General features: G+C 37.6%; 1 long non-coding RNA gene across 1 annotated transcript in view; it reads right to left on the bottom strand.

Moving 5' to 3' along the window:
- Positions 1-2,656: 2,656 nt before the first annotated feature.
- The window catches only part of LOC114486848 (uncharacterized), a 54,478-nt gene continuing 31,207 nt past the window's right edge, over positions 2,657-25,927 (bottom strand). The window contains exon 3 of the long non-coding RNA XR_003681149.2: positions 2,657-3,840. This is a non-coding gene — a long non-coding RNA (uncharacterized lncRNA). The remainder of the gene's footprint in view (positions 3,841-25,927) is intronic.

Raw genomic sequence — 25,927 nt, 5'->3', positions numbered from 1 at the left:
CGCGTCCGGAGCCTGTGCTCCGCAACGGGAGAGGCCACAGCAGTGAGAGGCCCGCGTACTGCAAAAAAAAAAAAAAAAAAAAAAAAAAAAGAAGAGAAAGTTCTCAATCTTCCTCAGGAATAAGCAAGACCTCATTTGAGCTGAGACTTTAAAAAAAGAGAAAGTCTGTCCAAATTTCATCTACTCAGTGTTATTTCGAATACATCATTAAGAGCTAACATTTTAGGACCTTTATTTGCCAGGCACCGTGGCAACTACTATGTGTATTTGCTCATATGCTCCCAAAGAAACCCAGGGATGTAGACGATTGCTTTAGGACTTTCTGGTTGCAAGCAATAGGCACCCAACTTCTCCTTGCTGTAAACAAGAAGGGATTGCTTCGCTCAGTAACTAAACTGGACAAAAGGCAGTGGTGGACTGGTCTCAAAAAGGCTTGGAAAAGGAAATCAAGAACTACGTAAGTCTTCCATTTTTCTCTCTCTTCTGCTTCTCTTTGCATGTTGCATTAAGTTTCTGTCTTTGGATTTATGACCTGAGAAGGAAAGACTCTTCCCCCTAAGCTCAAGTTAAAAAAAAAAAATCAAGAAAAACCACCACCCCCATGACCCTAAAGAAAGACTCCACTGAAGCAAGCATGGGTTATATGCCCATTCCTTAGCCCAGCACTGTGATGAAGGGGATGGGCCATTATAATTGTCCTAACTTAGGTCATATGCTCACTGTGGCAGAGACTCCTAGTCACCTACCTACCATGTCTGGTCTCTCCTTCTTCAATAGAAATAGAGCTCTTGAGTTTTAGCTGGGCACGAAGGTACCCAAAATAAAGATTACATATCCCAGCCTCCCTTACAGATGAATGCGGCCATGAAGCTAGGATCTGGGTAATGATATATAAATCCTGGTTCTGTGTGGCAGCTTCCAGAAAACCTCTTTAAAAGACAGCTGCTTCTTTTGTTGGTTGTCTCCTTTCTTCCCTTATTCCATTTTCTGCCTGGAACATGAATATGGTGTCAGACCTCTAGCAGCCATCTTGAATCATGAGAATAATGGTCACATTATAGCGACAGCTGAGTAGTAATCTAGAATGAGCCTGGGGTCCTGCAGACTTCACAGAGCAAAACCACCACTGTCATCTCAGATTGCCTATCTACCCCTTTTAATTGAGTTTTCCTGTTACATTCAGCTGAACTTGATCCTATATAATAAACTCAAACCTGTAGCTATGGAAGCTACCCTCTCAATATATGCTTTCATAAATACTATGGCAGAGAAAAGAGGACACACAGTGAGTTACTCACTACCCCCCAAAAGTGACACACATCACTCCTGCTTCATTTCATTGGCCAAAAAAAGATGCATGGCCATGTCCAATTCCAGAGGTTGAGAAGTACAATCCTACCACAGTCCTAGAAAGCAGAAGTAGAAATATTTAGTGAACAGAGCAAATAATTACCATATTGAGTCACCTGAATTGGGAGGACAGTTGAGTTCAAAAAGCAAAGTAGGGGGCTTCCCTGGTGGCGCGGTGGTTGCGAGTCTGCCTGCCAATGCAGGGGAGTCGGGTTCGCGCCCCGGTCTGGGAGGATCCCACATGCCGCGGAGAGGCTGGGCCCGTGAGCCGTGGCCGCTGGGCCTGCGCGTCCGGAGCCTGTGCTCTGCAACGGGGGAGGCCGCAGCAGAGGGAGGCCCGCATACCACAAAAAAAAAAAAAAAAAAAAAGCAAAGTAGAGACAAAACCCTGGGAAGCTTAGTCTGCCCTAAAATTGAGGAGGTTCCTATAGGAAAGTTATAAATCAGTTTCTGCAAGGACTTTCTGATCTTTAGTTTGGGATAGTAAATTCACCTGATGCCTGCTATATTACCTATAACCGTGATGAATTACGTCGCAGTGGTTGACTCTAGCAGGAGTTTGTAATTGAGAAGCTATGGGCATTTGATTAAATTCTTCTTTTCTACATTTTTCATCCCATGAAAAATGTTCCAGAAGCAACCTAAAGGTACTGAAATGATAACATGGAGCCAGACTGAGAAAAAACTACCTGGGATTCATCTCATGACGTAAAGACTTACCTGGAAAAAAAAAAAAACAAAAACATGTGTTGGTGGTGTAAGGGATGGGGGATGCCTTATATTTTTCTCACCACCTGCACCCTGATCAACAAGAAACTGAACCTCAATCCCTGTCTATCCAATGGGACTTGTGTAAAGGACACCCACCTTCACCCCACCCTTCACTGCAACCACCTTCGTACATTAAAGCAGGTGCTGTAAAAAGACAGGACAGATTTGTAGGGGGGAGAGATAAAAGGGGAAGTGAGGAAGAAAGCAGAGAGTGGTGCCGGCAAAGGTCCTTCTGAGATGTCAAGAATCAAGTCCAGTAAATGGAAGCAGAGGCAGGAAAAGTTTCAGTTTCCATGCATGTTGGGCATAGTATCTTGTTTTGTTTTAAAATCGATCACACAGTGTTAGTGAACCACAGCGACAGGCAGTAGGGACAGTAGGGAGATGCCACCTTGTGACTGTATTTTATAAGACTATCAGTTGTGAATTTAACAAAGACATTCTCCCCTGCACAGATTGTTTCTTTAAGTAGAATCATCTGAAGATGGAGCTCATGATGGAAAAGTCTTAGCAGTGGACACTGTAAACAATTAAAAAGCAGTAAACATAAATAAATGTTATAACACTAGATACAGATAAAACATTTTAAATACATATCATTTTATGTGTCTTATTTCATTTAGTCCTGCCATAAATCCTGAAATATAGTGGGTACTCCATTTTTATGGGTGAAGAAATAGAGCTATATGAGGTAGCCATAAAGTCTGGAAATAAAAATGGTTGATTGCTATTACATTTCAACGCATGGTGTGTTTAACGTGTTGTCCCTTGCTAGCAGCACAAGCGTGCAGTGAAGGTGGTAACTAACACATCATGTGTGTCCATCCCTGCATTTGTATGTACAGTGCACTGCCTCAGATAATTCTGGTCTCTGATTTATGTGGACAAAACCTGAGCCTTTAACAAACCCCAGAGGAAGGAATCAAGGGAGTTCCGAGCTGGCAGCATCCTTCACACGACCATGTCAGCCAAACCAGTTTTGGAAATTATCCAACCAGTCCCTCACCTTCTGGCTTAATGGGTGGTGAGTGTGCCAGCCTGTTGGAACCACTCCTGGCACACTTCCCCTAGCCTGTCATATGCCAGCATTAACTGGGTACTTTACATGATAAAATACATCTTTTCAGACACGTTACTTCAAAGAAAAATGGTCCCGAGACACGTGCTTTCCACAGCTCACACCACACCATCACCTTTGCCTTGTGTTTGGGTGGCTGAAGTTCAGTGTGGCTTGTCTTGATTGTCTCCTGACCCAGCACTGCATCTACTGTTTGCCTCCCCTTTTACATAAAAAGTAGCTTGCTCTCAGTCTTTGGCATTCTTATCCAGGAGATCTGAGCGCCTTGAGCACATTTCCAAACAACAACTGGGATTATCCTCAGCTAAACTTTGTAGGACTTACATCTTGAACCGGTGAAAGGCACATGGATTGAGAATTTTTCATGTAGTACTGAAAAGTACCCCCAGTTTCTAGAATGCTCTGTGAGCTGGCTATTATGTCTGCAGTGACCATTTCCTTTACCTCTTCAGAAACAGTTACCCACAAAACAGTGTGCCCAAACCATTGCCTGTGTTCTTGAATTTGTGAACCAGCTTTCCAAAGGTGCTCTCTTCCAGAAGGACACGCATTGAAGGACTCTTTAGATTCACTGACAGGACCAGCCCTCATGTCCATTTAGAAGTAGCAGCATAGTGTGTTCATCTTTCATCATCTTCAACCTGTAAAAAATAAAATAGCATCATTTATGTTTCTAGATATTATATCCAAGGTCAAGGCTTGAACCAAACTCCATTTGTGATTTTCACCGTAATTCTTGAGGTTGCTCTGCTAAAAACAAAAAATAATGATAAAAGTTTTGAAAAGGCATATTCTTTTTTTTTTTTTTTTTTTTTTTTTTTTTGGCGGTACGCGGGCCTCTCACCGCCGTGGCCTCCGCCGTTGCGGAGCACAGCCTCAGCGTCCATGGCTCACGGGCCCAGCCGCCCCGCGACACGCGGGATCCTCCCGGACCGGGGCACGAACCCGCGTCCCCCGCGTCGGCAGGCGGACTCCCAACCACCGCGCCACCAGGGAAGCCCAGGGAAGCCCCGAAAAGGCATATTCTTTTTATCTTTCTCTTTTCTTTCTCCCACCAGTCTGTGGAATACAAAGAGATGAGTAAAGATAATTAATTTCCTGTTGACAAATTTTGACACCACCACTCCCATCTGGAGGCAGCTATAACTATAGTTACTTTATAAAATTTATTTTTAAATTATCATGCAGTAAAATTAACTTTTTGTGGGTGTACAGTTCCATGAATTCAAACACATATACAGATTCATGTAACCACACCCACCATCAGACGACAGAACAGTTCCATCACTCCAAAAAACTCCTTTTGCAGTTACACCCTCCTCTCACTCCTAATCCCTGGCAACCCACTGATCTGTTCTCCATCACTACAGTTTTGTCTTTTCAAGAATCATATAAATGGAATCATACAGTATGTAATTTTCTGAGACTAGCTTTTTTCACTCAGCAAAATAACTTTGAAATTCATCTAAGTTTGTGTACAGGTGTTTATATGAACTTAAATTTTTATTGACTTAGAATAAATACCCAGAGATAGGATTACTAAATCATACGGTAAAGTATGTTTAATGTTTTAAGAAACTGCCAAAATGTTTTTCAGAGTGGTGCATGTACCATTGCTCATTCACTGTAGAAATGTATCAGTTCTAGTGGTTCTGCATCCCATCCAGCACCTGGTACTGCGTGTCTGTGTTTGTGTACACATATATTTGTGTGGGTACATATATATATGTATAATATATATAATTCTAGATTGATAGTCCTCCTCTTTCTCTGTCATCTTGAGTCCACTATTGAGCCCATTCAGCAAATTTTAAATTTCAGTTATTATATTTTTCAGTTCTACAATTTTAATTTGATTCTTATTTATATCTTCTATTTGTTGGAAGAACATTTCTATTTTTCCATTTGTCCAAGAGAGTTTATAATTGCTTGTTGAAGCATTTGTATGATAGCTGCTTTGTGATATAATTCCAATATCTGTCAGCTGGCATTGTCTTTTCCCATACAAGTTGTGACTTTTTTTTTGAATGGCAAATTGAATTGTTTCCAGAGTATTTTGAATATTATGTTATGAAATTCTGGGTCTTATTTAAGTCCTATAGAAAGTATTGATTTTTTTTTTTTTTTTTGAGCTGGCAGTTAACCAAGGGAGGTTCTGGTCACAAGATCCAACCATCCTTCTGTGGGAACTGGCTCCAGTGTTAGTTCAGATTTCAAAGTTTTTGCAATGCTATTAAGATTTTTCCTGTGTATGAGCCCCCAGTGGTCAATATGGGATCTGGGTGGTGTTCTCTTTTATAGTTCAGCTACTAACTAAGATCAGATACATGCATGGGCAGCTCAGAAGTTCCAAAGCCATCTGTTCCTCATGATCTCCCCCATTACATTCCACTTTTCTGGGGGTTCCCCTTTTCAGTCCTTTGCCCGGAAAAACTGAGACTTTAGTTGCCTCACTCTCCTGCTTACTTCTGTGACTATGTTTTGCATTTGGGCCAAATGGCAGGAGGACAGTGAGGTTCTGCCCCATCCTCCTGAGTTTACAAATCCACTGATAAGAGAGGAAGGTTCTTCCTCCAAGTTTTGGGTCCTGCTGTTGCTTTGCAGCCTCTGCCATCACTGCTGCTGCCAAGACATTGCCTGAGATTTGGGAAATATTGTACAAAAACAAGGAGAGGAAAAACAAATACACACACTCTCTCTTTCCCACTCTTCTGCACCTATGCCTACCTATGGGCTTCAGACTATTGCACAGAACCCCAGAGGATCCTAGACGGGGAAGAAAATGGTAAACTCACTGCTGGTTCAGTGGTATTTTAAATTCTGGTCTTCTTCCCCAAGCTACCTGCTACTGTTAACTTTCTGAGTCCTCAAACAGTGGCTCCACACACCCTATAGATTTTATAGTTGTCATTAGACAGGGTGGAATGTATTTATACCTTCTTACTTAGAACTAGTACCATCACTTTATATTTGAATAACAATTTTATTTTCCTTCATTACTCTTCCAAGGTTATCTGTTCATTTAAATTTTTATACTTCTTCTTAAGAGAGTCTTCGTAATTTACATTCTGTTAGGAAATTGTCCTTAATTTAAATGTAGACTTAAAATTTATCAACGTAAAGATTTAAGTAGCATACATTTTCAATTATTATATTCTCCTCCATATGTATGGTATTAGTTTCTTTCCAATGTTATATATTGGTAATTTGACTTTTTTTCTCTTGATTACTCTCACAAACATTTTATCTATTTTGTGGCACCTTTTAGAGAACAAACACTTGTACTCTTTGCTTTTTGATACATTAATTTATGCTTTTATCCTGAATAATTTTTTTTGTAGTTCCTTGAGTCCTTTATTTACTTTCATTTATTCTGTTTTTTAAATAGAGCTCTTGCAGATATCATTTCCACTGAGTACAACTTTAGCTCAATCTCATGTGTAGTGTCATTATTGTTCTCTAAACAACATATAATTAGACTTTTATTGCCTCTTTGGCCCATAAATTATTGAAGTGGGAAATTTATTTTATTTTTATGTTATTATTTTAACTCAGTGTTTTTACGCTTTGTTAAACTATTTTAAAATTAATATTCAAGTTTATTTCATTGAGGTTTGAGAACAGGACTGTACATTTTTTGTTCTTATTGCAATTTCTTAGGATACAGTAAAACATACCATTAGATTTTGGAAAAAAAAATAAGCATTTTTGGTTGTAAGATATAAATTCATCTATCTTATAAATCAACTTTATTGTATACATTATTCAAATACTCCATATCCGCATTCACTTTAATCTGTTCCATCTGTTCAAGACTGAAAGTATGTTAAAATCTGGTACAGTCATTTTTTGACACTTTTTACTTATGTTTTTAGGGTTTGCTTTATATTTTTGTGATATATTAAATTTTATGCATAAATGTTTGTAATAGTTATATTCTCTGTGAATACTCATTAACAAGCTAACTTCATAACTTCAACAACATAAAATCAGCTTTATTCATTTAATATATTTACCTTGAATTTTACTATGTCTGGATGACACCTCAGCTTTACTACAACTATATTATTTTGATCATTATCAATATCACTGTTTTTAATTTGCTTGATATTTCCTTACTCAATCTTTTTTATCTCCTTCTTTAGTCTGTCTTTTTTTTTTTTTTTTTTTTTCAGTTCGCGGGCCCCTCACTGTTGTGGCCTTTCCCGTTCCGGACGCGCAGGCTCAGCGGCCATGGCTCACGGGCCCGGCCGCTCCGCGGCATGTGGGATCTTCCCGGACCGGGGCACGAACCCGCGTCCCCCGCATCGGCAGGTGGACTCTCAACCACTGCGCCACCAGGGAAGCCCCCCCAGTCTGTCTCTCTGTGAAATGTCTTAGGAGGAGGATATTAGATTCCTGATGGATTAAAGAGACAAATATGAATTAAATCATAAAGAAACCAGAATATACAGATGAACATTTATAAGATTGTAGCGTGTGGAAGGTTTTAATCATGTAAACGAAGGAAGAAATCACAAAGAGAAACATTAATTTGACCACATAGCAATGAACACTCTTATCATCATAACATATCATAAACAAATTAAAAGGACAATGACAAACTGGAAAATGGCAGAAAAAATTTTATAATCATTATGTATAAAAAGCGTTCTCGTTAAGTCTACATTAGCAAGACAACTGAAAATATAGACAAAGGGTAATGGAAAAGCAATTCTGAGAAGAATAAATTCAGATGGACACCTAGCATATGAACAACTATTGAACCACATTTATAATTATGGAAATATGCATTATAACAGAAACAAGAAACTGTTTTTGCAGTACGTGGGCCTCTCACTGTTGTGGCCTCTCCCGTTGCGGAGCACAGGCTCCGGACGCGCAGGCTCAGCGGCCATGGCTCACAGGCCCGGCCGCTCCGCGGCATGTGGGATCTTCCCGGACCGGGGCACGAATCCGTGTCCCCTGCATCGGCAGGCGGATTCTCAACCATTGTGCCACCAGGGAAGCCCAAGAAACTTTTTTTTTCTCTGCATTTCATGTTGGCAAAAATTAATGAATATATATTCAACCCTGGAAGTGGCTAAGCCTGGTTTGGCAGAAACAAAGCACATGCGCTTCCATTCTTCAATCCCTTGTTGAGGCTAAACACCACTAATTTATCTTAGAATTCTCTGCTGCTGGACCCAGATGTGGTCTTGCAGTCCTTCCCATCAAGGAGTACCAAGTCACCACTACTAACTAATTGATGCTGGTACTCCAATGGAATGTATTTGCCATTCCTAAAGTTTAATGAAAGTGGAGCTATTCTACATGGCTAGCCCTTGGCAGCCTAATTCAATAATATGATTTTTTTAAAGGTATGATAATGATCATATCCTTTAGCTAGGAATCCTTTCTAAGGAGAAAATCAGAGACAAGTACACACATTTATGTACAAGGCTGGAATTTACGGTACTAATTATAAAAGTAAAATGTTGGGAACATTGGAAATAATCTTAACGTATAATAATAAGAGAATGAGGACTTCCCTGGTGGCGCAATGGTTAAGAATCCACCTGCCAATGCAGGGGACAAGGGTTCGAGCCCTGGTCTGGGAAGATCCCACATGCTGCAGAGCAACTAAGCCCCTGAGCCACAACTACTGAACCTGTGCTCTAGAGCGCGCGAGCCACAACTACTGAGCCCGCATGCCACAACTACTGAAGCTCACGTACCTACAGCCCATGCTTCACAACAAAAGAAGCCACAGCAATGAGAAGCCCGCGACGAAGAGTAGCCCCCGCTCACCGCAACTAGAGAAAGCCCGCCTGAAGCAATGAAGACCCAACGCAGCCAAAAATAAATAAATAAATAAATAAATTTTAAAAAATAAGAGAATCGTTAGATGAAGCATATTAGATACACAAAAAGAAAATTTAGTCATTATGCTTATAGTTTCAAAAAAATTTAATGCTATAAAAATACTCAGTACATCCTGTTAAATTGGGATGGGGGAGGCAAAAAACCCACTGGTGTCACGTGAATTGTTTTAAAACATATGCACATAGAAAACCATGATAAAAGAAAACATACAAATATGTAATAATGTTTATCTTAGGTAGAACAATAACTATCAATTCTTATTTCATTCATTATATGTTGAGAGGGTAGAGAAATAGACTCTACTTCTTGATAGGGGAGTAGCGAGATCACATGGCAGAAGATCATGTAGAAGAAAAATATTATTGTGGGGCTTCCCTGTGGCGCAGTGGTTGAGAGTCCGTCTGCCGATGCAGGGGACATGGGTTCGTGCTCCGGTCCGGGAGGATCCCACATGCCGCGGAGCGGCTAGGTCCGTGAGCCATGGCCGCTGAGCCTGCGCGTCCGGAGCCTGTGCTCTGCGGCGGGAGAGGCCACAGCAGTGAGAGGCCCGCGTACAGCAAAAAAAAAAAAAATTACTGTGGACCTCTTTGGAAAATACATTCTGCCACTCAATATTAGAAGCAAATCTGTCACTTTGGGGAATCTCCTACCTGCTCTTCAACTTGCCAGTCTCATACTTGAGAATTCTAACTCTTCAGAGAGCTTTAATATATTCAGTGGGTCTTCAGCTGATGTAAAGTCTAAAAAAATAGGAACTTCTCTCTTATTTCACTACTTTATAAAGAAACAATTTGCAGTGGCATAATTTATCCCTTGTGGAATGTGATTTGATCTCAGACTTACAATGTTTGCAAACTTGTACAGTTTAAAATTAAGCAACATACTCCACTAATTTCTGTTTATCCTGTTCATTTGTGCATTGTTTTCCTCCAGCCAGATGTTTCTTATACTTAATTTGCCTAACAATATTCAGACTAGAAAACCATTCTAGCATTAAAATGATGCACCAAACATACCCACATTAATTTTCCATATCCTTGGCTCTTTCTAGATCTGCCTTGCATTTTTCAACGTCCTTAATTTCTATTGAACTCAGATGGAATCTACGTTTGCCAGGAAAGAAAGAAAACAAAACATGTGACAGCATTTTATATTTTTCCATGTCATATGGAAAAAGCTTAAAGACATAACATAGTCTTAAAAATCATGCTGGTGTGCATGATTTTTAAGAGTATATATTATATCTTCAGACTTGAAACCATAATACTCCTAGAAGAAAACATGGGCAGTACACTCAGTGATGTAGGTCTTAGAAACATATTTTTGGGTATGTCTCCTTGGGGAAGAGAAACAAAAGCAAAAATAAGCAAATGGGACCTCTGCAAACTTAAAAACTTTTCCACAGAGAAGGAAACCATCAACAAAACAAAAAGGCAACCTACTGAATAAAAGAAGACATTTGCAAAATATTGATAAGGGGTTAATATCCAAAATGTATAAAGAACTCATACAACTCCATATCAAAAAAACTAACAACCTGATTAAAAAATGGGCAGAAGAGCTGAATAGGCATTTTCCCAAAGACACATACGGATGGCCAACAGGCATACGAAAAGATGCTCAATATCACTAATCATCAGGGAGATGCAAATTAAAACTACAATGAGATATCATCTCACACCTGTCAGAATGGCTATCATCAAAAAGCCCAGAAATAACAAGTGGTGGTTATGATGTGGGGAAAAGGGAGGGAACCCTCATACACTGTTGGTGGGAATGTAAATTGTTACAGCAACTATGGAAAACAGTATGGAGGTTCCTCAAAATGTTAAAGACAGAACTACCATATGATCCAGAAATTGTACACCTAGGTATATATCTGAAGAAAATGAAAACACTAATACAGAAAGATATATGTGTCCCAATGTTCACAGCAACATTATTTATAATAGACAAGATATGGAAGCAACCTAAGTATCTATCAACAGATGAATAGATGTAATACACACACACACACACACACACACACACACACACACAATGGAATACTACTCAGCCATACAAAATAATGAATTTCTGCCATCTGCAATAACATGGATGGACCTGGAGGGTATTATGCTTAGTGAAATAAGTCAGACAGAAAAAGACAAATACTGTATGTTTTCACTTATATGCAGAATCTAAAAAATAAAATGAATGAATATAACAAATCGGAAACAGATTCACAGATATAGAAAACAAACTAGAGGGGAGAGAGGTTGGGGAGAAGCAAGATAGGTGAAGGGGATTAAGAGATACAGACAGATAGATATAAAATAAGTTATAAGGATACAATATACACATGGGAATATAGCCAATATTTTATAATAACTTTACATGGAGTATAATCTATAAAAATATTGAGTCACTATGCTATACACCTGAAACTAATGGTGTAAGTCAATTATACTGCAATTTTAAAAAATCATGCACACCGGGCATTTGATTTAAGAAAGTATGGTAGACAACCTTTGAAACAGCCTCTGATGACCCCTGCCTCCTGATATTCGTGTCTTTGTAATTCTTTCCCCTTGAATGTGGGTTGTCCTTAATGACTGACTTCCAACAATAAAATATGGCAAAAGTGTTGGGATGTCACTTTCAAGATTAAGTTACAAAAGACTCTGTTTTCCATTTTGCTCACTCTCCCGCTCTCTTGCTCTGAGGAAAGCCAGTTGCCATGTCGTGAGATGCCTGATGGAGAGGCCCATAGGGCAGGGAACTGATGTCTCTGGCCAAGAGACAACAAGGGCCTGCAGTCTGTCAACAGCCAGGTAGTAAGCTTCGACGTGGGGCTTCTGAAGCCTTTCAACAGCCCTATGAGTGAGCGTGGAAGCAGAGCCGCCACTGTCAAGCCCTAAGATGACCGTAGCCCTGGGCAACATCGTGGCTGTAGTTTTCTGCAAGACACTTTGAGCCAGATAACCCAGCTTAGCAACACCTGGAAATGTCAGATATGAAAGGTCAGATACGAAATGTCAGATATGAATAAAAAATGTCAGATATGAAATGTTTGTTGTGTTAAGCCACTGCATTTTAGGGTAATTTACCATGGCAGCAGCAATGTGGGCACCTAAAGCCCATAAAGAAAACTCATGTCTCTGACTAGAAGAACAAATAAAAGGGCCCCTGTGGTTCAAAGAGTTTGGAGGGAATCACCATTATTTTCCCTCTATGTTTTCTCTTGCTACTTCATCCTGATGGCCATCTCAGTAGCACAGACTGTACAACTTGAAAGAAACTCTGGCTTTCTGGTCCAAAAACCAGGGAAAGGAACCATAAGGGACAGAGTGTGTAGGGGAAATTCTAGGGAGAAGAGATCTGGAGAAAGAGATCCTCCAATTCTGTGTACGAACTGAGACAAGTCCTCAGTCATGAGCTGCAAATTCAGGGACAGACACAAAGAACCATAGCTTTGAGAACTAGACTACAATATAAACCTGTATCCATTATTCTAGACTAACCCATATGAGGTGTGTGTGTGTGTGGAGCAGACCTAAACAGCACAGAAAGGGCTTTGAAAATTGAACTTACATTAGACTTTGCCACAGAAGGAGAGAGAGAATGTGTGGTCTAAACCTAACGGGGTTTATTCACTGTTAAAACAAAACAGAAGACAAGAAATTGGTGTCCTGTTAAAATCCTCTGGATTTTAGAGGACCTAGAATCTCACAATATAATATTCAAAATGTCCAGGATACATCTCAAAATTACTTCAAAAAAAAAAAAGGAAAAAAGAAGAATCTTATCACTTTTTATCAGGAAGAGAGAATCAACAAATGCAAACCCCCAGACTGTCTAGATATTTGAATTATCAGACAAAGATATTAAAACAGCTATTATAAACATGTCCCATAAGGTAAAGGTGAACACTAAAAATGTATAAAAAAAGAAGTTTTGAGCAGAGAAACTGTAAAAATGAATCAAATAGAAATTTAAAAACTGAAAAGTGCAATATCTGAAATTTAAAAAAAAATTACTGGATGGGCTCAATGGCAGAAGGGGATGACGATGACAAAGGAAATATTCGGTGAACTAGAAAATAGATAAATAGAAATTAGCCAATCTGAAGAACAAAGAGTCAAAAAATGATTGGGGGGAAAAAAGAACAAAATCTCTGGTACCTGTGGGACAGTATCAAAGTTCTAACTTTGTGTCATTAGAGTCCCAGAAGAGAGAAAAAATAGATTGGTGCAAATATATATATATATATTTTTTAAGAAATAACAGGTGAACACTCCTTAAATATAGTGAAAGACATAAATGTACAGATTCAAGAAGTTCTGAGACTCCATCACAAGACAAACTAAAAAAAAAAAAAAAAAATGCCCAGACACATCATAATCAAACTATCAAAACCCAAAGATTAAATTATATGTATTTTTAAATCTATATCTGTCTATCTATATATATACACACACGTATATAAATTATACATATAGCAGTCAGAGACAAATGACATATTACATACAGGGAAACAACAGTTTGAATAACTAAGGATTTCTCATCAAAAATCATGGAGGCCAAAGTAGTTAAATAACATTCAAGTGCTGAAAGAAAGGAATTGTCAACCTCAAATTCAACAGCCAACGAAATGTCCTTCAGGAATAATAGCAAAATAAAGACATTTTCAGCTGATGGAAAAGTAGAAGAATTAGAAACCACCAGACCTGCTCTAAAAAAATGCTGAAGGAAGCTCTTAAAGACGGAGAAAAATGATACAAGGGGTAAAATGTAACTCCAGAAATAAAGGAAGTACAACAGAAATGGTAAAGATCAAGGTAAATAGACTATTTTTATCCTTTTACACATTCTCTTCAAATAAGTATAACTATCAAATGCAAAAATTACAACATTGTCTGATGGTATTTTTAATGTGAGTATATGAATATGTATTACAACTATAACATAAAGAAAGTGATGTAAGGAACCTATGTGGATGTAAGGCTTCTAAATTTCCACATGTTTCAATAAGAAGACAGAGACTTTTAGGTTAGATTTTCAAAAGGACTCAATTATATGTTAACCCATTTTAAATGTAAATATAGTAGATTGATAAAAGTAAAAGGAAGGTAAGAGATACACTGTGAAATCACCAATCAAAAGGATACCTCAGTGGCTATATTATCACAGTCAGAGCAGACTTTAGAACAGGGAAATATTATCAGGGATAGTAAAGGACATTAAATACTAATAAAGGGGTGAATTCTAGAAGAAGATATAATAATCCTAAATGTGTATGCTCCTAACAACAGACATCAAACTACATGAAGCAAAAACTGACAGAACTGAAAGAAGAAAGAAGAAATAGACAAATTAAAAAGTATAGTGGGAGATATCTCTAGTCAGTAATTAATAGAAGAACTTGATAGAACATCAGCAAGGATATAGAAGACTTAAGCAACACTAATTGCCATTTATAGAACACTTTGTACAATTATAGCAGAATACATATTCTTTTCAAGTGTTCATAGAACACTCACCAAGATAGATGATATCCTGAGCCATAAAATGAGCCTTAATCAATTTACAAGAATTGAAACCATATGAAGTATGTGCTCACTATAATGGAATTAAACTAGAAATCAGAAATTAAACAGAGAAACATCTGGAAAAACCCCAAACATTTGGAAATGAAACAACCCATGGACCAAAGAAAAAATCTCAAGGGAAATTAGAAAATATTCTTAACTGAATGAAAATGAAAATACACCATATCATAACCTATGCAATGTGGTTAAAGCAGTATTTAGAGAGAAATTTATAGCATTAAATGCTGGTATTTTAAAAGAAGGATGGTCTCAAGTTGATTTTCTAACCTCATATTAAGAAACTAGTAAAGAACAAATTAAACCCAAAACAAGTAGAAGGAAGGAAATAATGAATGCATTATTAGGGGAGTATACTCCCTAAATAAAGGAACAGAAATAAATGAAGTGGAAAACAGAAAAACAGTAGGGAAAATCAATGAAACCAAGGAATGGTTCTCTGATTAAAACTAGCCAGACAGACCATGGGGGAAAAAAGATGCAAATTACCAATATCAGAACTAAAAGGGGAGATATCACTACAGACTGCACACACATTACAAGGACAACAAAGGAATACTACAAACAACTCTATCACACAAATTCAACAACTTTTATGAGATGGACCAATTCCTTGAAAACTACAAACTACCAAAAGTCACCCAAACTAAATTTGGAGGGAATAGAGGGTATCTATCTCAGGAGACTCTCCAGGCTTTATTCAGGACCACTGCCTGCTCCCAGTATGCTGTTTCTCCAGCCTCAGGCTGAGTTCTCATCTCCATAACTCCAGCTACCATCAAAGCTGAGTCCTGAATCTTGGTCATTGTTTCATTAGTCCACCCTTTTTGCTATAAACCTCTAATTCCATCCCTCTCCCCTTCCCAGAATATCTATATTGTGAGGAGAATTAATACAATCTTTAGGAACCTTGGAGAGCTTAGGTTTTGCAGAAAAATTTGAAGAATCTGATTAGCCTCTCTTAGGAGCCCCTGTCCCCACTGCACTCTGCCAAAACTTTCTCGGCAGCATGTGTGTACTCCGTATTAGTGCACATTCAGGAAGGTTCAAAGCACTTGCCTGCTACTCTCTACATGGCCAAGCCCTCTGTCAAGGGGCTGTCTTCATCCAGCAACACTCCTCAAATCAACTAGTTTTCAGTAGTATGTGGTTTTTCTCATGAGCTTTATTTCTTTTAAGGACCAACAGAGTCCTCAGAGGAACTAACTGTTATTTGCTCCAATAACTGTTGCAAGGTTAGGACCCTAAAAGTACATCTGCTCCAGCTCTTCATTTTAATTTAAGGGAGAACTCAATGTGTTTTTGTACAGCTTATGTCTGTAGATTTATGGTTTATGAATTAACATCTAGGGTCCTTCCTCTCTTGTCAGCTTTCCAGTTAGTTTTTGTTCGTTTATAAAATGGAAAACACACACATCAAAAGCATAGCTCTCAACTCTGTCTGAAAGTGATGAAGTAGTTTTTACCCATTTCTTACAATTTTGGAGTGGTGTTCCCAAACTAACATTGCCTGTGAGGGACAAATATATACTTCCAGGCAGCGTTTGCCAGCATCTTGACAGGCGTGACAAGGTGAATTCCTGGCAACATTTTGAGAGAATACATAAGCAATGGAGTGTGCAATAGATTCAATAGTTAAGCCAAAAAGTTATAATGTTTGAACTTCCCAAGAGCCACCACCCATAATTAATATGGATTTCTTTAAACCACCAGAGCTGGGCCTCGTTCCTCTTGCACACTCCCTGGGAATGTTAACTCTCATCCAAGACCTTCCCTTAAGACCAGCAGGACATGGTGTTTATGGTCTCAACAAAACTGGACTTTTCCTCCTAGTTACATGTTGACCAATTTCTCATTGAAGTGATTCCCCACCTTTGCAGAAACACCTGAATGCTGCCACCAACACCTCTCTGAGCTGAGCCCTTGCCCCATCTTTGTTTCTGTTTGTTTTTCAGAACCAGAATCGGCAAGGACTCATCTTGCCTTCTAAGCAAATATAACTCCTACTCACCTTTTCCCTTTTGGCAGCAGCAGGCCCTGCTTACCATCCCCTCTTTCACAGAATTACCTCTTTCTTTATGCTCTGCCCCTTCTCTAAACAGGTATTTTTCTTTTTGTTCTCGTTTCCCTTAAGTAGCTAGGAGTATAAAAGCTAGGGCTTGATTTTCACTTTGAGATGTTTCCCACACTTGTAGCGTGACTGTCACTAGAGGGTTTATATTAGATTAAGTGAAGAAAAAAAATGGAGTGTGAGAGGAATGAAGAATGAAAAAAACTCTCCTGTGACAGATCAATTATTTTCAGATAAAACGTAATGTCATCCCATAGCTTAAAGTAACTCTGAGAACTGTAGCCAGTTGGGAGTAACCAATAACATGAATGTGCTTAGTTCTCTTTTAGACACTGATTTTCAAATTTGAGTACCCACTGGAATCACCTGAGAAATTTTTAAAAATACTGATACATAGATCCCATCCACAAAGACTCTGATTTAACTTGTATGAGTTGCAGCCTTGGCATCAAGATTAAAAATATTTCCCCAGGTGACTGTACCGTGCACCAAAGGGACTCTATCGTGTAGGAAATTTCAGCAGGATCAGAATCACCAGGAGAGTTTGATAAAATATCGATGGCTAGAGTTTCTGATTCAGTTGGTTTGGGTGGGGGCCTGAGAATTTCCATGTCTAATGAATTCCCAGCTGAAGCTGATGCTGTTGTCCTGGAGGCCTTACTTTGAGAACCGCTGCTTCAGAGCACCTTCCTTTGCATCAGAATCACTGTTCTGTGCCTAGGATTCTGTGAAAAGGCAGGCCTGCTTTAGCAGGTGTGGGATTGGACCTAAGATTCTGCATTTCTAATATGCTCTCAGATGATACCAATGTTGCTGATCCCTGGACCATACTTTTACAGCAAAAGATTAGAGTACAGGAAGTCAACTATTAAGAGTATTCATTCAATAAATATGATTCTGTGAAAAGAGAAAACAATTTAGTACCAAAGCACCGATTTGAAGGAAGTTTTCAATAGTAATTTCAATATCATTATACAGATACATGATAAAAATTTCATGATCTTTGAGAAATTACCCCCGAAATGGATAATGTCATATAATGAGAAATTCAAAATTACCCTGAGTATTTTTAAGGAAAAAGTGTCTAATGTTCAAGAATGCCCCCTCCAGAAAAAACAGTATTGAATGAATATTTGTTTTTAACAGCTTTATTGAGATATAATTTACTCACCATAAAGCTCATCTATTTAAAGTGTACAATTCAATGGTTTTTAGTATATTTACAGAGTTGTGCAACCATCATCCTAATCTAATTTTAGAACATTTTCATCATTCCAAATACAAACCCCATACCCATGGGTAGTCTCTCCCCATCTGCCTTACTCTCCCAGCTCTAGGCAATCACTCCTTGACTTTCCATCTCTATATCTTGCCTACTCTGAACATTTCAGACAAATGGGATCACACAATATGTGGTCTTTTGTGCTTGGCTTCTTTCATTTAGCACCATGTCTGTCCTCTATTATAGAATCCTATCAGCATTATATCAATATATATATAGTTTTTTTCTGGTGATATTTAAAAATTAATGTTCCGTTTTTACATCTTTTTTTTTTTGCAAGGGCAAACGATCAGTCCTAACCAAGAATGTAAAAGTAAACTACTAACTCACATTTCTGCTTTTAAGTATATAATAAACAGTCTCAGATTTGACTGTTCTGAAAAGTAAGAAGAACACATAAAGATTCTGTTTGTCATGTAACTGGTTTGCTAACATACTGGTGGAGCGTCCCAATTTTCTTACCTGGGGTGACAAGGTTATGCGACTGTAAGTGCCTTTTGTTGAACTCGAAAATGTACAACTAGCCCCTCTAAAATATAACATGATCTCTATTAAGGCCTGACAGTTTTCTGATGATCCACTATCAAGTAAGTTCATTTGGAAGGGAAAACCAAATGCCAAGAATCTTGAAATAATAATATAACTTTTATGGCAGTTTGTAAAAAAAAAAAAAAATCAGTGTCTGAAAATTGTCTATTAGACTAAGAACTGGAAACATCAGGGTCATGAATAATTGTTTTGGGGGTAATTTCCACAAAAGAGTTCTAATATAACAATTCTGTTTCTGCTGACCACCTTATATTTTTTAATTTCTAGGCTTAAACTTAGGGTTAATAATTTTTATATTCTTTTTACTCTGCAAGTGCTTATCCATTTTTACACAAATGACAAATCAGTTTCTGAAGTTTGTTTAGTACTTTCTTTCTATGCCTTGGGTGATGAGGGTCTTATGATAAGGTGGAGAGAGAACATTTGGTTCCCATCTAGTACTCATACACACGTTAAAGCAATGGCTTCAGTTTCAGGAACTCCTGAATTTTTTGAAACATCAGAATGTGACATTTCCAAATTCTAAGACAATATGCAAATAACCAAACAAAATGGCACTTTAGTGTGAGAGCTAAACACTAGATTTAAGATGCTAGGTTTTAAAGGAAGTGACAGATATGAAAAATGACAAGAGAGAGAAAATATCAGAAAATATTAAAGAATTTGATAAGGTCATCTTTCAAAATTAGGAATAAGCTATTTAGCAGATTTTAGTAAAAAATAATAAAATCAGTAATATGTACATTTGTTTCTTCCACATTAGAATTATTCTTGCCAATCTGAGAGCTCATATCTGAAGGCATAAGAAGCTATGGGTGGTGACTAACACAAGTGAACATGGCATGATGTGGTGACAGCCCATTTGGGCTCTGTGAAATGAGAAGTTTCAACTAGACTGTTTCTTAGTCTGTTTGGGGTGGGGGGGAGCACAAAATGCTTTGAGAAGCTTATGAAAGCTATGGATCCTCTCTCCAGAAAAATTCAGAATTTTGCATACAATTTCCATAGATTCCAGATGCCTTGAGGATGACTGATGGGTAAGGATCCCTAGAGCCCACACAGTACTTGGCATGTCATAAGTTGTAAATGTTGGTGATGATGATAATAAATAGCTTTGTGTCATGAGTTGAAGAATGAGGAAAAAAAGACACTTTAAAAATGGAGTTTCAGGGCTTCCCTGGTGGCGCAGTGGTTAAGAATCCGCCTGCCAATGCACGGGACACAGGTTCGAGCCCTGGTCCGGGAAGATTCCCACATGCTGCGGAACAACTAAGCCCGTGCGCCACAACTACTGAGCCTGCGCTCTAGAGCTCGCAAGCCACAACTACTGAGCCCACACGCCGCATCTACTGAAGCCCATGCGCTCTAGAGCCCGTGCTCTGCAACAAGAGAAGCCACAGCAAAGAGAAGCCCGCACACCTCAAACAAAGAGTAGCCCCCGCTTGCCGCAACTAGAGAAAGCCCGCGTGCAGCAACGAAGACCCAACACAGCCAAAAATCATAAACAAAAATAAATAAATGTTTTAAAAAATGGACTTTCATTCAGGTTAGTGATTAGGGAAAATTCCTCCCAGATTCTGGCAACAGGCTGTCTGTCAATATTCATTATCAGTGTTTGTTATTTGGAATGTTCATTCTTTTTTGTTTTAATCAGTATTTTTTGCCAACTTGGGAGAGGATCCATTTTGGAACTACTACTTATTAATTGTTTTGTACCAAGCACTCTGATAAGCAATTAGTCTGCATTAGCTCATTTCATACAAACAAATCCCAATAAAAAGATTTTACTAATGAAGAAGCTGAGACTTCGGGTAGCTCCCAAGAGCCCCAAAGACTGTTCCCAGAAAGGAACAGATTTGTTTCATGCAGCGAAGAACATGTAGAACACAAACCATTTTTTCAAAACAAATTTACCTTCATTGGCCCAATAATTACTAAAAATTTCTTCCAGATTCTAGAAACATTCTGTTAATATTAATTTTTACTGTTTGTTATTTTGGATTGTCACTATCGTCTGGATTTCGTCAATATTTTAATGGGAACTCTGGACAGGGTAAACTAGGGGTGGCCAGCCAGAGACCATGTTAGCCTTCTACCAGCCATTCTGACCAGAACTGTCATCTCCCTGACATAGCTCCAACATTGCCATTTGGCTTCCTTCTTATCTTTGGGTTTTCCCAAGAACCTGCTACGTGGGTTATAAACTGAACCTTATTTTATGTTCTAGACCTGTGTACTTTGTTTTCTTTTCCATTCATCCTGGTTTCATGCTGAATATGAAACTAGCTAGAAAATTACCACTTTAAAATGTTCATTGCAAGGTTGTGAAGAAAAGAACACAATTTGGGTAAAGACCAACACGTACAAACTTCTTTGGTAAATGTTTGTCATGAATGTCAATGGGTAATGAAAAATTAATATCAATAGGTCGTGGAAACTGCTCACACTGTGATCATCTGCTTTCTCTTTTTAGTTTTCTAGGCTTCTGCCTTCTCCTTCCATCATTTTTTAAAAGCTGCTTTTATGCATATTCCTGGTTTTGGCCACATACTTTCATCTCTACACATTCTCCTTGGTGACCTCATCCACTCTCAAGTATTCATGCCATGCGAATCTCCATTTCCAGTCCAGACCTCCCTCCAAACTCAACTTGTTCAATCACGTACAACCTGGATCCATCCATCCAGGTTTCCATGGGCATTTCAAACTCAACACGTCCAAATGAAGTTATCATCCTTGACAATCCTTCAATCTCTCATCCTATCCATTTCTCTCCCATCATTCACCTCCCCAAAATGTTACCTTCCAATGTTTCTCACCACCCCATAATAATCACCGGTATTAATTTATCCATGTGAAATTCAGAAGCGCCTATATTCTTTGATCCATGTGGTCTTTTCACTCATTAATCACCATCTTCTGCATATATGAGTAGGAAGAATAACATCTACTTATCTCAGCAGTGGTTTTGTAATTATTTTAAGGCCTTTTCAAATATATTTTTGTGAATTTAAAATGATGGACTATCTTTTAATGTATTTACATATACAATGCAAAATGTTTCACCTTTGTAAGTTTGTAACTTTTGGCTTAGAAAGCATTAATATTTTTACTCAAGCCATCTGGGTCTTGGAGATGTCGTGTGTTTTTTGATAATTATATGTGGAAACTGATTTTGATCTTTAGAAGTTACTTTAGGAATGCTATTTGCTAAATTTCTTTTCCTTTCTGTTTTTCTGAGTGCATTACAACTTACTTGCAATTCAAAAGAAAAATTTGGAAAGCCTTATATTTAAGCAATTTCAAGTGAACATCACAGATATCAAATGATCAAACTAAAACATTAATAGCTGTAGATGACTCAAATGTTTCCTTGACTTAACTATCTTGTTTTTATGTAATTTTTCCTCCACATTAAAAAAAAAAAATCCTTTAGCACCATCTGCTTCTATAATACTTTGTCATGCTTTAAAAATTTCATTCCCAGACTCTGCAATCTTGAAATACCTCCATGAAAGTTTCGTAAAGGAAATAAATTGGAAAAAGAATTTCCATTCCTCCTAGCTTGTTTCTTAACACACAGCAGACAAATTGCTCAAGAAACATAGAGCTGCATAATTTTTGTCACAATCAGACACTTCCCTTCTGATTTTCTCTCTGACCTTATGACCATGTTGTGCCTGAGGAAACAGTATTTTATGTGCTATGTACACAACTTGTGCAATAATTTTTCTTTAAAATATGCAGATCTGGTTTTATAATCTGTACCATTAAATATGATGAATTTCCATATAGTCTCATTCATTTTATAGATAAACATTTAACAGATGACTAGATTACCAAGATAAATTCTCCAAGGGACATTGATGGACTGAAGCAATAATACCAGTAAAAGAAATCCGATAAAGTAAATAGACTCTTCCTCGATGAACTTAAAGCACACGTTTAGATAAAAATCAGACTTTTCCAGTTTGGGACAGCAGTAATGGAAGATTAAGTGGCTCACTTTTGCATTGTGTACAACTCAAGTCTGATATTGATTTAGAAAAAGAAATAAGTGGTATTAAAATAGTGATGCTGAAATTGTGGTAGAAGAAATAGCAATAGGCCAACAGTCTCCTCGGGGAAGTCTAAATATGGATGTTCAATTGTTTACAAATATATTCAACCTTTCAATCATTATTCAATACACATCAAACACCTGCTGTGTCTAGATTCTATACAAGTTTCTGTAATGAATCAATAATTTTCTAAATAATTTTAAATGAAATTGATTCATCATCTTATAGATAGAACTGGACTCCCTTCCTCCTGTATTTTCTTCTCTGGTCCATTTTCCACATACTAACCAGAATTAACTTTGTAAAGTTAAAATTATATTATATAATAAAGTTCAAACTCCTTAATGTGGTTTACAGAAACTTGATGGTTTCACACTTGCTACCTCTCTGGCCTTGCGCTCGCCCTTGCCCTCTGGCCACACTGAACGACTAAGCATTCACAGAAGTCAGGCCTTTGCATGCATTTCCACTGCCCAGATAATTTTATTCCTCTCCTTTTCTGACTCTTTTTCCTTGCTTTTTAGTTTCTGGCCTAAATATCTCCTTGGCTAAAACTTCTCTAAGGAATAAAGCGTGGTCGGGTGAGCCTCTTATGCAGTCAAATACTCTACACCTGAGCTCTCTCCACCAGGTGTGTCTCTTATGAACCACGTTTAACATGCGATGCCTTCCACCTTTTAGCACCTAACACAGCAGGTTATTCACTTGTCTGCCTCTTCTACTGGACTGGCTACCCCTCAAGGACAATTGTTTGCTCTGGAAATCTCGTTACGTGAAATAGGGCCTTGGTGATAATTGGCTGAATGAGTAAACGGAAAATTGAAATACATTTTTCCCATTTATTTTGGTGAGGCCATTTTACAGTGGCATGTGTGTGAAGTAAGGGAAATTATCCTCGGTCTCACTACTTGACCAGGTGAATTGAAATATTTGATGGTAAATGCACACACTTAAGCACAGTCTCCTTTTTCACAGGTTTTAATTTTAATTTATTATTAAATGTTTTGTACTGAAATCAGTAATGCCCCCGTCTTTCCTACTGAGAAGATTAAGTGGCTTAGTCTTGCTTTGATGTATTACGATGAGTCAAAGTACAAGGCAACTCCAAAATCAACTTAAATTTGTTTTGTTTTCTTTTTTTTTTTTTAAAGCAGGGTAAGAAGGAATTGCACTAACAATAGTTATTTCTGGTTGACTTTTACTTTCATTTTTTACTCTCCCATGTTTTCCTAAATATTGACAATGAGCAGGTCAAAAAGGAAACCAATAAATATTTTACACACAGGAAAGAACAGGAAAGATAATTACATTGTACAAAAGACAGATTAGTAACATGGGTGATCTGTGACTTTCTTGCTACCTTTAAAATACTATAATTTTATGGCTTCTCAATTGTACTATGCAAAAATATGTAGATTTTAATCCATACTAGATACAGTAGGGATTCAACTAGAAATGTCTGTGAAATGTTCTATCACGATAGAAATAATGAAAAAGTTTACATGTGACTTTAGTCATAATAAAAGGTAAATGCCTTGCACATAGTGAGCGCTCATTAACTGTTAAACGAATAAATCTATGAATTGGTCAATGAATGGTAAATGAAGTTTGTGTATTAAAATCCTGTCTCTGCTGCCCTCCAGTGGCTCAAAGGCTAAACTCTGGAAGACTTCATTTTCTGCATTTCATTTTCAGATCCTTATTTGAGAGGAGTATGAATGTTCAGGTTTGGGGGCTTGGTATTTTTCGTGGACAGTTTTGTATGTGTTCTCTGAAATACTACCTGGGTGGATCAAGACTAAATCCCCAAGATCAAATGCATTATCCATCTCTTCCCGTTTGCAGGTTAAACTTCAGCAGTAGTAATAGGTGGTGTCAATAAACACTAACATTTGTATGTTCACAGTTTATAGAGATTTTTCATTTGTGTCATCACACGAAACTCCTTGTGAGAAGTAGTTTTGTCAATGATGACAACAACTGCAACTGTTTTATTAGAAATAATTCTGGCCTCTTGTTACTATAAAAAGTAGGTGATAGTCTTGCCATGTGCTATTAGGCATGAGGGTTCACATAAATGACATACTCTATGAGCAGCCTGGGACTCTAAACTTACATGTAATCTAAAAGTAGTACTATAGAAAAATGTTAACTTAGCAGCAAATACCATTACAAATATCAGTTCTGCAATCGGGTGAACTACAGAACTGTATTTTTGTATTGCCCTGGTCTGTGAGAGTTATATCCTGAATTCAACCGGTTACTAGAGTAGATGCAGGAGAAAACTTGTTTCCAAAAAAATGGAGCTTGTGACATTGGCTAGGAGCGAACTGCCAGATCTCCTGTGCTTCAGGCCTCGTCCTGGGGTTTTAGATAATGATCTCCAACTGATTTATCTTCTAGATGACTTCTCTAAATGTTTACCTTCCCTTGTTATTATAGTTCTTGTGGAATTTCCTTTCAGTTTTAGCCAAGGAAGTCTCTAAATTCCTTCCTAGTCTGCCACCATACCTCTAGGTGGTGTGATTGTTTCCATTTTTTGCTCACCTACAATCTATCATCTTGAATCATAGTCTCTTACTTTATGTCTCTTACTTAAACGTTATTTCTTCCTTTTCCATAATATGTATGTCCCATTCATCTGTCATAATAATACTTGTGTTTTTCCTATTATCAATTAGATTATTAGAATTTTGTGTATTTTATTGATGTTTTCATAAGCTCTTGGGTTTAGTTAACAATTGTGTAATTTTTCTACTTTTTACTTCCCTGTAATTTTGCAACTTGTTTTCAGTTAATAATATATTGGGGATATTATAAAAGAAAAATTATTTTTAGAACTAATCCTAAGAATATTTTCTCACCAAAGCATTTTTATAACAGTGAAGCATTTAAAAATAAGTAAACTGAAATAAATGTCCATTAAGAGGAGATGTGTTATATAAATTCAGTGACATCATAAAATGCAATAATATTCACTAATTAAAACAATGTTTTCTTTGCTTGTTACAAGTCTATAAAATAACAACTTAAAATTACAGGACATTTTGTGAGTTAAAATATTAAAAAGTATTTTTTTCCATTTTTAGAAATGGATGTGCATGGATGTATTGTGTCTATGTGTTATATATATGCACACATAAATGTCTGAAAGAATATATTCTAAGCTACTAACAGTGATTTTATCTGTGGTGTGGTTGTTATAAGAATCTATAACCAAAAATGTCCAACTCTCATTATTCTTCATGAGGCCTTTAACCTAATGTGCCTTAAACTTCAACATATACTTTAATATAATTTTCTAAACACTTC

The sequence above is a fragment of the Physeter macrocephalus genome, chromosome 9 (assembly GCF_002837175.3).
Source record: "Physeter macrocephalus isolate SW-GA chromosome 9, ASM283717v5, whole genome shotgun sequence".
Lineage (NCBI taxonomy): Eukaryota > Metazoa > Chordata > Mammalia > Artiodactyla > Physeteridae > Physeter > Physeter macrocephalus.
The sequence above is the reverse complement of the archived record's forward strand: the minus strand, read 5'-3'. Positions and strand labels throughout refer to the sequence as shown.